Here is a 14,471-nt window from a genome sequence, read left to right on the forward strand (position 1 = left end):
ATGGAGAAGCACAGAAATACAATATACTGTAAAATATTGTCCATCTAATAGTTATTTTTAGTAAATTAGAATAGAACATATTTTTGTATGTTAATAACACTGAAAAAAAATATTCAAGGATCCATTCCAACTACACCTTACCAAATTCTTTAGTCGATTTTTTAGGGAGAAAAAGAAAAAAAACATTCATTTAAAAAGCCTAATTCAACCTAGACAGCATGACTACTGGGTTTAAACAGCCTTACAGCACCTGCCCTGTAAAACTGGAAGCAGCTAATGTCCTCACTACATTCCTCTCATAGCGTCCCTGCACTCACTGGAACTCTCAGAGGTTTATAGTCAGTGGGATAACCTAAAGAAAAGAAATTTAACAAGTTCTAAAATAAAACTTCTCAGTTCATTTCAAATGAAGCGTTCTGCAGCAGAGTGCCAGTGCTGGGTCCGCTCAAACTCAGCTCCTCCCCATCTTACTAACACACCCTGCTCATTAAGCCTCATGCAAGATCTTCTTACTTTTTTCATGCACTTTCTAAGCTTTCTAAATGTTGAAGCAGGTAAATTCAGGTAAGAAAAAGAAACAGTCAGTCTTGCAGCATGACCAAATATAGAATTACTACCAGCAGATACTTGATAATATTTAATTACTGTATTATTAGGAGGTTTTTTTTAGGGTTTTTTTAGGCTTTTTTTTATACTGGAAATACCATGCTAAGTCTATGGTGTTTAAAGATGAAGTGAGTGCTTTTGGCAAAAGTGTCCAAACTCCAAAATAATCACTGCTCTCAGATCAAAACCTTGTATTTCCAAATCAGCAATTACATAGGAAAAGGTAAAAACACTCTAAACTTTTAGTGCAGGTCAAAGTAAAACAATTTATCATTTGGAGCCTTATATTTATATACACATAATGAAATTGCAATGTAAAGAGAAAGTCTTCTATTATTATTTTGGACACACCTTCTAATTAAATGTTTCTTTTCTATTTTCTACACTGTAAATGAAAACGGAAGTCAGACTATAAAGGAACACATAAGGAATCATGTAGTAAACTTAAAAGTCCTATCCTATGCAACAGAGGTAACTCTTGGGGCAGTCCCGATGAGAGCCAGTTTCATCATAAAGTTTTTAATTTGCTTAGCTGTCATCTAAGCAAGAGGTGCTACTTTGAAGAATCTAAAATCTAAAATATTCGGGTTTGTTTAACACTTTTTTTGTTTACTAAATAAATTCACATTGTTCTTCATAGCTTGGGTGACTTTAGTATTAATCTACAATGCAGAACTTTTTAAAATTCTACAACTAAATTTAAGGTGCGTCCAAAATTTTGACTGGTGCTGTACATTTAAAAAAAAAAAAAATATATATATATATATATATATATATATATATATATATATATATATATATATATATATATTTGTCCTCTAACATTCAGTTTAGTTCAAGCATTTTTTAACTAATTAAAACTGCCCACAACTACGCTAATTTAAACACTGATTTTGATTTGATCTATTTAAACATTTCCTTTTTTTTTACCTTTAAAAGAGTTTATTAAGATTAAACATCAATATTTCTGACTTTAACTTATCTACATTTTTGCTTCTGTATTTTTACTTTTATCTGAGTGAGACTTTGGCTCAATAAATTAATTGCAATTGTGGTGGATCATCAACATTGTTCTTTTTTATATATATTATATATTTATATATATATAACTAGCATACTTTTACAATATAGGTTTATTCAGAACAGGTTTCTAGTGAATTATATTCCATAGGACTGACGGATATGTAGATACAGCTCCTGGTTCTGATTGGCTGAATGCTGGGTGGTCCACTTTACTGTTTTTTTTCTACCGTTTACTGAGCCTTTACTGAATCTGCCACAGAGAGCAGATTTTTTTCTGTTTTTTTTTCTCTGAGTTTACATTTTATAGCTGCTGGAAGAGGAACCATTTTAGAAATTATATATAAAAACTGAAAACCTTTTGAGTATAAAATCACAGACCCCCTTGTGCACTTGTACTTGCACCCACGTGACTCCTCCATCAGCTCTCTAGGAACAATCGTTCCTCAGTGTGTCTGATTTCTCTAAGGTCTTTCCACTCCAACAGGGAACCGTGCACAGAGTGGAGGAGCAGAGGAGGTCGCCAAAGCAATACTGCAGCTACAGGTGGTGACCTCACCTGCCCCATCCTTTCTATTTCTCTCTCTCTCTCTCTCTCTCTCTCTCTCTCTCTCTCTCTCTCGCACACACTCACCCTCACACTCACTCACACACCTGTGTGACTGATTGATCCTCCTCTGGACCTTGGGTTCCAGCCAAATAACCCTGTCAACATTCCAGCAGTAAGAAAACAAGTCCTCTCAGTCTTTACTGGCTTCGGACTAATTGTTTCCTGCTGGGACAGCTGTGACTGAGCTAAGCCGCTTCGCATCGAGCAGCACTGACTTCTGCAGGAGATGAACACTCGCAATATAATGCTATAAAACTATGCAGCGTGCAGTAACTCACAATAACATCACACACACAAACAACTTTACCTGATCTTCAGGACAGCAGCTGGTGTTTATAAAGTTTAAGTTCTGCGAGTGTAAAACAAACCCTGTACTCTTGTCTGCCGGGCTGTGCCTCTCCCGCAATTTTCCTTCCTGCACAAAAAAATGTAACGCATGTCCTGGGATGAATTAAACCTTCTTTAAAACCAGAATCAGAAGAAGAAGAGGTCGAACTTGTTGGAGATGAGCATATGCCTGGGGAATCCTCCCATCTAGTCATCATTCTATGACTCTTCCAGACAGCAGTCTGTGTCAGCGAACTGCCGGTACAATTTATTCCTCTATTCTCTCCTGGCAGAGCTTATTGAGTGCAGTCCTGGCTGGTGTGTAGCTTCCCTATCACTGCTTTTTTTGTGGGTTTTGTGAAGGCCTCTCTGTTCTCTGGCTGTTCTCTGTTTCTCTTTGGTGAACCATTCTTTTACTGTGCCTGCACTTCATTGTGGTTTTGATGGGAATGACTGTATGTGAGGTACTTACGAAAAACAGCGTAGGCCGTCATTAAGCGACAGTAAGATTATCATGGATGTTTCATTCTGAAGAAGTGTGAATCCATGCTGTTCTCAAGTTGGCCCTCTATAATCAAATGAAACATAATAAAATACACAATATTTAATAATATTTCTGACTTTTACTTTTTACATTTTTGCCTCTGTATTTTTACTTTTATCTGAGTGAGACTTTGGCTCAGTAAATTGAGTGCAGGTTGTGGTAGATTATCAACATTGTTCTTTTGTTGTTTTTTTATATAACTAGCATACTCTTACAGTATAGGTTTATTCAAAACAGGTTTGCAGTGAATTCAATTCCATAGGACTGACGGATATGTAGATACAGCTCCTGGTTCTGATTGACTGAATGCTGGGTGGTCCACTTTATTTTATTTTTTTTCTTTTTCTACCATTTACTGAGCCTGAATCTGCCACAGAGAGCAGATTTTTTTCTGTTTTCCTCTGAGTGTACATTTTATAGCTGCTGGAAGACAAACTATTTTAGAAATTATATATAAAAAAAAGAAAAAAATTAAGAAAACTATTGCTAGTTCCTGATTTAAACCCATAACTATTATGTGGAATAACACATATTATTAGGTAGGGATGATACTGGATTCATTGCTAACCTGCTCCATAAAATCCAATGACAATCATTCAAAAATCTGTCAGATAACCATTATTAGTGTTCAAGATAATCTAAGTTATCATCTTATAAATCTATATTAAAATGTAATTCAAAAAGAGTTCTGCTACAAGATGCATGGAAAGCACATGACAGGACAACACAATCACCAGAGTGCTGCTGGTGATCGTTTCGTATTCATTTAAACTATATAGAATTTATTTGGTGGTATAAAGAATTTAAAAGCTTTCTGATACAATGTAATTTAGCTTCATACGAGTTTGTTTTACAACAAGCACCTGCTTGTGATTGGTCAGCCGGGACCTTCCTGACAGAGTATATGGTTCTTGGCTACAATGAGCATCAGAACGTTTCAGTGATTTTCATGCTGTGGACCATGGTTTTGCATAGCACGTGTAACCAAATATTGTTTAAATATGTCATATTATAGTTAACTTTTTTTTTCTGATAATGATCTGCAGAAGTCTTTTTTGTGTTTTTTTTTTTGTGCTGCGCACAAATTACCAAGGGCTGGGAACCCCTGATCTGCATTTTTCTAACTATATAATAAAGTTACACGTATATATGCCTTTCTAGAGACCCAAGGATGCTACAATCACGGTCAGTTAACACTCAGCACTCATCCAACACACACTGGTGAGAAAAGGCAGCTAACTGCACACAGCATACTCTCAACCGGAAACAACTGCCCACCTGGAGGACTGAATCAGACACTAACGGTACGTGTCTTCTGGCACTTAAGCCCTGATGGAAGCCACATTCCATGGTGCATGCTGGGTTGCATTGCGCTGAATGCAGCCACGCCCTCTGGTGAAAAAGTTCAGCAGAGCTTAACTTTAATTTAAATGAATCCGGGGAATAAGGAAACAGCAGGCTGCGTCTTCACATACAGTATATAAACCAGGCCTTTAAAGCTCAGAGGAGAAGCTAAAAATGGCAGAATATGGATATATAGAGACCCGTCACGACAGCATGCGTTGAAGAAACTGCTAGTGGACACGTACTATCTGGGCCTACATGTACACACATATCACACACTTCACATACCACACAGACCAGGGGCAATTTAGGTTATTACAGACACAGGGAGAACATGGAACCTCCACCCAGGTAGGGACTTGAAGCCAGGACCCCATCACTAGCAGGCAAACGTGAGACATACTAAGCCACCATGCCTACTATATAGCGCAGTGTCTAGCACGTGAAACTAGTCTTAAAGTATTAAGCATAGGTCCAGCAGACAGAGGGAATGAGTGGTGCAGGAACTTTGGACACAGCTGCCTCCTTCTTTCTACTCTTTTACAGGCCCATAGTGGCCTCAGACTCTTCCGTACTCCTCTGATCCTGACACACACACACACACACACACACACAATATAACTCTGCAACCAACCCTCCTTCAAACTGTCTTATCTCTCTCATCTTTTGACATCTTATTCCACTCTCTCTCTCGCAGTGCCTTATCTTTCCTTCCCCTAAAATTCAGTATCCTTTGTCATTTACTCTCTATATCCCTTCTTTTTTTCCCTTACTCCAGCTTCTTTATTTTAGTTTCCTTTCTTGCTCTATCCCTCTCTCTCTCCAAATCATGAATCGCTCACCATATTTTCCAAACCCACTTTTTTACATTTTAACTTAATTGTTTTTAATGGTGCAGCTTTTAATCAGGCAGAATCAGCATTTATTGCAATTTTAGATATGATCAACTCAGTATGTTTAATTACACAGAGATTAACATGTAATCTGTAAGATTTCTGCATTCTTCATTTGATTAGTTTACATTCAGTGTCAGGTTTCTGTTCATCTGTGACTTCAAAATATTTAAAATTAAGTGATTAGAAGACCCTTTTAAACAAGCATTTTTAACATGTGTACTTTTTATACGTTTATCTAGGCAAAAACAAAATGAAATCGTACCTGTATTTTACTTACAGTTCTGCCATTTCTGATTCCACCTAACTTACTGCCTTTAAAAAAGAACCCCTAAAGAAAGCTTTTATTTAAAAAGTCTATAATAACGCAAACACTGAATTCACAGAGTTAACAAGTTTTGATTTTAAAAGTAGTCTTGAAATCCTCTGGGCCAATCTGTCAGCTCAGAGATCCTTACTGCACACGCAAGAGAGAGTGAGAGAGAGAAAGAAAGAGGGAGAGAGAGATAAACTGCAGAGCCAGGAGCAGGAGCTAAGAGCCAGATCCCAGTCCACTCCATCCTGTCCAATTGGGCTTGGATTTTAATACTGGAAAAATCTTCCTTAGCTGTCAATCACGCGCTTTAATAAAAACATAGTATAACATTGCGGTCTCGCTCACTCTCCCTCTGCCCCTCGGAGAGGCCGAATGCGAGGGGTGTCTGCGAAACTGCGAAAATCCAGTCTTTTATTAGCCGCAGCTTGTGCTGGAAAATTAGGATTGTGGCAGCGCTCATCTGGTGAACATTAAGTAAGCACCTGGAGCTTTAGTCAATCATGAAATTAAACTTTGGTATTAAAGACAAATGAAAAGGCTCCACTCCCAGACGTACGGGCCGGCATCCCTTTGACGCATTTAATCAAATTTCCTACGGGCAGCGCAGACTTAACACGCGGGGTGTCAACCAAAACCTCCCGGGCAGGATGTGTTTGTTTTTCTTTCTGATAGGGCACATAAGCAGATATATTCATTTACTACCCTCTGTCACTCTCAGAACAGAGGGAGCTCTTACAGAGAACGAGTGCAGGAGATCTCAATCAATCCACAGCTTTACTTCAGTTATCAGCAATCATCAGCAAACAGCTTCCACTGACCCTCTACATCATTATAGCCTTGTGTGTTTTGTTAGGGTTATTATAGTAGTTAGGGATTTGATAGGTTTCCAAAATTCCAGTGCACTCTATATCTGTTCTTGGTCTGTCATTTTCCTGGATAGACAAGTTCCTGAATACAGTGGAAATCATCTTATCATAACAATTTTAGAGCAAACAGAAGCCAAATCTATTAATCCAGTTAATCAAGCCAGCAACTGACATCAAGTCCTGAGCTTAATATACATGGAAATCTAGAATTTGTTTCAGAAAGACACATTTTTATTATGAAAAAATCCAAAGGATGCTAGAAGGACTAAAGATTTGTCTGTTTCAGTTGAGTTATTGCATGTATGCTTTAGTAAGCAGTCACAAATATGTGATATATGATGGTGTCTGCTTCCTTTGATGACTGATTCAGCATTACTATTGCTACTGCCAAGTACATAAAGATTATATCAGTATTCCATAATTCTATTTAATCGACAAAAGGAAGTTGGATCCCCCTTGTAAGTCTTGGTTTCACCACAGTTTTAATTCTCTAGCTTCTAAAGAATTTTCTTTACCATTTTTACATTTCCTCATTTCTCATTTTTAGGTTACATATTGTATTTTACCTGGTTCTTTAGTCCTGTTTCCAGATTTCTGCAAAAGGTGCTTTTTGACATCTACTTGCAATAAGCACTATACAAATACACTATATGCACAAAGATATTGGGACATTTCTTGTTAATGGTTTCTTTTTTAATCAATGATTAAACTGAGGATTATAAATGGTCTATCCTGCTTTTGTTGGAGTAACTGTCTCTACTGCACAGTGAAAGCTTTATACTAAATTGTGGAGCATTAACCAATTACAAGAGTGTTAGTTAGATCAGCCATTTCATCCCCAACTCCCAACTCATCCTAAAAGTACTGAACAAAGCAGAGAACACACTTCTACTGTTCCACAGCCAAATGCTGGGGGCTTTACACCTCTCTACCCAACAGCTAGTCCCATCTAGAATGTTTAGTAACTAAATTAAAAACTCTCTTAATATTTATGCCATTGATTTATCTTCTTTCTGTGAAGAAACCTCTTACTAGTGCATTCATCCTCAATGGGCTGATTTTGTTTTGTTTTTTACAAACTCTTTTTATATTCATTACATATATTTTATATTAGTTATATATAAGACTATTAGTTCTGCAATAATATAATATGCAAAATGTTACTTTTTTAGGCTTCTTATAACACCTACTTTCTTATCACTGACTTAGGTAATGACAAGACTGATTTGTACTTAGATCCCCGGTACTGCCACTTACGACATTTTTATTTGTAGAAATTACATTTTTCATTAAGTTCTGCAATCTGCTGTAATATAAACATGTTACAAGTAAGAACGTTACATACTGTAATAGTACAAAGTAAAAAAAATACAAATCTTCCATGCTACTTAATTAAAAGGTTTAGCCTTTTTTATTTTAATACTTCTAACTTCTACTGCTTAATCACAAACATATGCAGTGATTGGGCTGATCTGTACTGATATGTACCCCAAGTATTGCTGCTTATGGATTTAGTTTTTAAGAAAAGAAAAGAAAAAATAATAATAATTTGTCATTTTAAATGTCAGGCCTCTCCAGATTCTACCAATGAGGTGTGGAACTACTTTGAGCCTGGATAACAGTGTAAATAAAAAGCGATTTATTTATTTATTTATTTATTTATGTACAGCCGTTATACAGAGTGCTGGGCAAAAAGCACAAAATTACTGTATCTGAGAAAGCTGTAGGATAGCAGTGGTGGGCTAATTAACAAAGGTAAGTGCTTTTTAATCATGTTTTACTGCACCCAAAGTCAATTTTACATCTGAGATCTCCTTTAAGTTCTGCAGTTTGCTATTATATAAAAAGTCACTTACCTAGTACCTACTGACTTAATGACTAAGCAAGTCTTAGTAGGAAAGAATAATGTTACACTAGAATACTTCATTAGAAAGCAGAAGAAGAGAGCTGCAGTGGCTTCATACAGTGAAGCATTCAGAAAAAAGAATCAAGCTGGAGGGAGCGACAAAATCAACACTTTTGGAGCAGAAACCCAGTCTGAAAAATCTCAGCTTCACTCAGAATAGAGGGAGGGGGAAAGAGAGAGAGAAAGAAAGAGATATTCTGGCTCAGGTTCCGCACCCAGACACATTAGGCCTGTCTGCAGGCTGTCAGTAGTAGGGTGCAGTGACTAATCTCACATCACTCCTGTACTGGGCCTCATTTGAAGGCGAGCGCCTTCCGAGTGCCAAGAGGGAGTCACTCACTAGTCAAACTAACTCACAGAAATTGGCCGGTTGCACAGTGCTTTTAGAAATTATACTCACACACACACACGCCAGCTTCCCTTCTGGGGAGTCACGATAGGCCTCATACAACCCACCCACACAGGCCCCCATAGCTGAGAGCTCACATACAAACTACTTTTTTCCTCTGATAGTTCCTGAACCAAGTCCTCATGTGTAGGGGGGTTGGGGCCTGTGTGTGCGTGTGTGTGTGTTCAGCACTACCGGTGGGGCCTGAGGAAGCCCGCTGTTCTCCAACTGCTGCCAAAGCCGCCTCTGCCCCTCCTTCCCTCCCTTCCATTTAACCCTACACATGGAAAAGCCATCGGGGAGCAAAACCCTCTTCCTCCTGTGGCGGCTCGAGACGGACACGCAGTGGTCTCACACACGTTCCTTCCCATTCCACATGCGCTGGAAACAGCTCTCCATGCCAGAGACGGACAGAAATACAGGCTGGGTTTGAGCACTGGCTGGTCTGCGGTTCATGGGGGTTCCTCAGTCAAAGTCAGTCAGAAGAGAGAAGGCAAGGGGCTGAAAACAACTCAGAACAAAAGCAGTGAAACCACAGAAAACAAAGAGGTCCCTCTAGTGGATATAAGTTACAATCAATATGTAGAGACAGGCCTGAGTTGCCAGTTTTTAAAGTGGGTTACACAGCATAGTAATTTTACCAAAGTTAACCAAAGGTGGCAAAAAGTATTCACATTCATTACTCAGGTAAAATACAGTATATATGCTAGGGTTTAAAATACTTCTGTAGAAGTTGAAGTATCAACACTCTGCAATCCGCTGTAATATAAACATGTTACAAGTAAGAAAGTTACATACTGTAATAGTACAAGAAATACAAAATATAAATCTTCCATGCTACTTCCATTAAAAATGTAAAAAAAAGTACTTTTAACTTCTACTGCTTAATCACAAACATATGCAGTGACTGGGCTGATCTATACTTGGACCCCAAGTAGGCCTGTCACGATAAAAACATTTTCAGGACAATATATTGTCCCAGAAATTATCGCAATAAACGATAATATTGTCATTTTTTAATGGTTACTACAGAAAAAGCTTTTTTCCTGCTTCTGGGCTCCCAAAGGAGCTTTAAGACTATGTAAAAAAAGCACTGCTTTTAAAACTACTTAAAGTATAAAAGTAAACGTAACGTAAGGGGGAGAAAAAATCATTAAGTCTCCAAAAACACATTTTTCTAAAAGCTATAATGACTATAATGTTATATTTAAATGTTAATGTAGGAAAATTTGGGATGCACTAGGCTCCCTGTTTTAGCTACATATATCTTCATTGAAAATGAATGTATTTTTGTACAATGCAAATAATTTAAAGAAGCTTAGTTGGGACGTTTGTCTCAAGTTCTCTTGAGTTTGTATCTGCATGGATCATTATCATACTAGACTACATACGTCTGCTATGTTCTTGCTGTAGCGTGGGGAGCGTGACATGTGCAGGTGAGATGGATCACATATAAAGCAATAGGGAGTCAGAATGGTATATGTTTAAACGTCTCATCCGACCAGAATCAGATTCACTCTATCAGGATGGAGTGATTCATCTAAATAGGGAGTAGAGCCGGAATAAAAACAAGCTGAAATGAAATAGGAGTAACAAGCTATTTTTAAAATGTAAGGAGTAGAAAGTTTAGATAATTGTGTGAAAGTGTAAGTTGAAGTAAAATGTTCTCTGAAAAATAATTAGTTCAGTATACTACAGTGTAGATCATTAACATTTCTACTTAAGTAAGGTAACAAAGTATTTGTATTTCATTACATGACACCTATGGGTACAACACTTCTTGCACTGAAAGACGGAAGCAGACAAACACAAACCATATCTATGATTATGCATAGAAAGGCGTATCATGTCATATTTTAATTGTTACCACAAAATCAATATATAACAATATACAGACCTGACTTGTAATTGTATCAGATTTTCCATAAATTTCACTTCACACTTTCCATAAATGTGCACTTTGTAGGTACGTAGTTAATGCCTGTTGCTCATCAGATGCTACTACTTAATGTTTAGGGACTTCAGAGATCAAATATATTTTTGAAAGATGCTCAATAATATCATAATCCCATTATCATCAGATATTTGCTTAAAAAACAGGCCAATTTTTTTATATTTAATTTTTATTTTACCATACGTATATAACTCCAGAAGATTTATTTTATTAAATTTGCACTTCTTTTTAATGCTTAATCAAGTGGACTAATCCCAATTTCTTCATGTATAATTATATTAATTATTACAGTTCCCATCAAAACACCATAAATAGCAAAACACAAGGCACATAGATGTAATGAAAAAACAGGGATGCAAAAACTAGTCACATGATCCAGGTGTAAACATGTATAACCATTCCTAGCTCTACATGTACTGAGGGCAGTTCTTTTCTTTAAGACTAAAGTATAGGATTTTACTTTTTACACAGAGCAGAAAATAAAATAGAGTTAAATATAAAGTAAGGTGACTACAATCTGTAGTCTAGAAGAGAACAATACTGTAATGTCTGAAGCATGCTGTATTAAAATACTTCTTAAATAGGAGAGAATGAGGGAGGGACTAAAACTTGAATTGGATCCTGAACTGCATGGCAAACCACCCAATGTAACAGTCAGTTCTTTATGGGTCTGTTCATAAAAACAAACAAATGTACTGCCCGGTGGCTTTTATGGCAGCGAGGGAGGGTTTGCGGAGTTCTAGTGGACACAGACCGGGAGACTGCTCCAGATATCCACAAGCCATGAGGAAAAATGAAGTGTGTCTGATGTTGGTCATGTGGAAAAAATGGTTGAATGTGGCAGGGAAGCATTTTTATTGCTCTCCACAACTTTACATTTTGAACATTAAACAGTGGCTTCTAAACAGTAGGTGCACAATTTTCAGCAGTGGGTGCAGATGTGTCAAAACTGCACAAACTGAAACAATAACAAAAGCACCATTTCCTCTAAATATACCCTTCAACTACACAGGATAAGCTCCACTGGAGAATCATTCTGAATCTGAATAGTTTCCAGGGCGTCACAGAAAGGCCTTTGATTTGGAAAAAAGCTCTTTATACACTTCGTTCTAAATATGTGTTATTTATGTGTTGTTTAATGAAGGCAGTTTTATTGGAAAATTAACAGCAATGTTCCAGAAATTGAGAATGAAGCACGGTTTACCACATAAACTCAATGGAAACCACAACAAAAATACTTTACCACCCATTTTTCTGGTATAAAAATACTTCTAATTATAAGAAAATGAAACAGACATCCCTGCAGTCACTGTACAGCTGTGTTCCAGTGTGAGAAGAGACAGTCTGGAGCATGAGAATTTCAAATCCACATTTAGATTCATGACAATTGTCTGACATTTGAGTCATGTTACATCAGTGACTGTGATTTTACAACCTGGCAGACTATTCTGGATTCATCTCTATAAAATGGAAGGGAATGTAACTTCACTATCCATTTTGTACTGATATTTTGGTATACAGGTAAGTAAATGTAAAAAAAAAATGAGACCACTTAAAAATGATGAGTTTCTTTGATTTTACCAAATTGAAAAATGAAGTATATAAATATACAATTTTACAAATTGTAAAATGAAGAATATAATGAAGAGGAACGGGAATGATCACAAGTCATCAAACCAAGCTGAACTGCTGAAATAGCAAAATCAGAGAAACTGGTTCAGGAACTGAAGTGGTCTCTTAATTGTTTTTATTGTGTATCTCCAAGACAAGGCAAAATCGTCACCTTAATCCTTACCATGTATCTGTCCACAGAAATCACAAGGCCATCTTTGCCTCCCTTTTCAGCCTCAGATATTGAGTCAGCACAGACAAAACTCTTTTCAGGTAAAACTGCACTAACGAAACTCCCATCTCCTACAATAAACACAGAAAATACATTAAGAAAAAGGTTAAACAATACAGGAAAATCTAGTTGTTAGACAACACTCTGTATCTCTGATCTGAATGTAATGAAAAGACACATGTCGTTTTTATAATCCTCATTGGGTCTAAGAGTGATTGTGACTAAATCATCTGTTAGTCTAGGAAAGCCTTGCACTATAAAAAAAGACCATTTGGGCAATGCTGGAGGTTCCCCCCGGATTCCCTTTCAGATGGATTATTCTGGAGATGTTAAGCATCTCAGGATTTAATACACACAAGATGCACATTAGGACATCGTCTTTATTCAGAACAGTACTGGCATATGATGCTCATGGAAATACGACTTAAATTCACAACAAATAAAACAAGGACCTTAAGTGATGCTGCAGCCAAAAATCTAATTTACACAATTTTCCCTTTACCCCAGATGTAGTCCATCAGCCAAGACATGTTCGTTGTCTGAGGTTTGTTTATTTCTGTTTTACACTGGGGCCATTTATAATATAGCTAAAGGAACAAATAATGGAAGCTTCAAGCCACCAGGTTAGCATTACGCAAACTGCACAAGGCCCCATTTGCCAAAACCACATCAGTTTAAGTAATCTTGTAAAGGCTACCTGTAGTTTTTACACTCTTTGACTAAAATTTAAAGTACTGATCTGAGGACAGTATGCAACAATTTGTATGATGTTAACTGGTTGCTAAAACTGTATTACTTGTTTGCTCAAACTCCATCATATAATGTCTGAATGACTACATTTACAGTAAGTAAAAAATGTTTACTTCTGTCTTTCGTGACAGGACAAACTACAACCTATGTGGGTTTCTCAGAAAACTCCAGAGTGATACAGTGATAGGATTCCAGTCATAAAATTTCCTTACTACTAAATATTGCACAGTCAACTGTCAGTGGGATTATAACAGTGGTAGTGGATGTGGAAGCAATTAGGAACGAAAGCAACTTGCTCTGTCAGCAGGGTCAGTGCTAACAGTGTATAGGTTTTGACCAGCATATGGTAGCTGCATGTTTTCGTTGAGTTTAATTGTTTATCTGATCTACATGCATGATCAACTGGACCAAGCTAGATAACCAGCATGATCATCACGATTTTCCTGCTAAAATATCCAGCTCAATAGTAGCTGGTCCACCAGAAAAAAAAACATACTCTTTGCTGGTAGGCTAGCTCGTTAACTAGTTATTGACCAGTACAGAGTGTGTTTTCTGTGGATGACCAGCTGGATTTTTTTTGCAGGGTAGAAAGACAGTGGCTGGATGACCAAAATAAACATAGGACAAAAAGTAAGATTATTTGTGTCTAGTAGATTTATATTTCTTTGTTGTAATAATGCTTTTTGATAAAAAACAATGACATGGTTGGAAAATCTGTTAATTTTGAATGATGCCAAACTTGTTAGGAACTTGTATTTGTGGGATTAGCAGCAGAGCGACGTATGTGGGTTGTGAGGCTGGTGATTCGCAAAACTGCAAATGATGCAACATTATTGCCAGTCTCAAATACCAAATGAGTCAATGGCAGAATAAACTTTTGACATTGGCAGAGAAGACTTGGCAATTTTTTATGGGCGCAACCCACATACTCAGCTCTGCTGCTCATCCTACAAATGCATGTTCCCTACTAATGTGGCACCATTTAAAAGAAAAAATTAATCTAATCTAAAATCTAATTGTATATGGTTTATTACCAAGAGGCACTGTTTCAACAAAGACATATAGTTAAATCTATCAGACACAAATGTCCTTACTTTTTGTGCT

The sequence above is a fragment of the Astyanax mexicanus genome, chromosome 6, assembly GCF_023375975.1.
Source record: "Astyanax mexicanus isolate ESR-SI-001 chromosome 6, AstMex3_surface, whole genome shotgun sequence".
Classification (NCBI taxonomy): Eukaryota; Metazoa; Chordata; class Actinopteri; order Characiformes; family Acestrorhamphidae; genus Astyanax; species Astyanax mexicanus.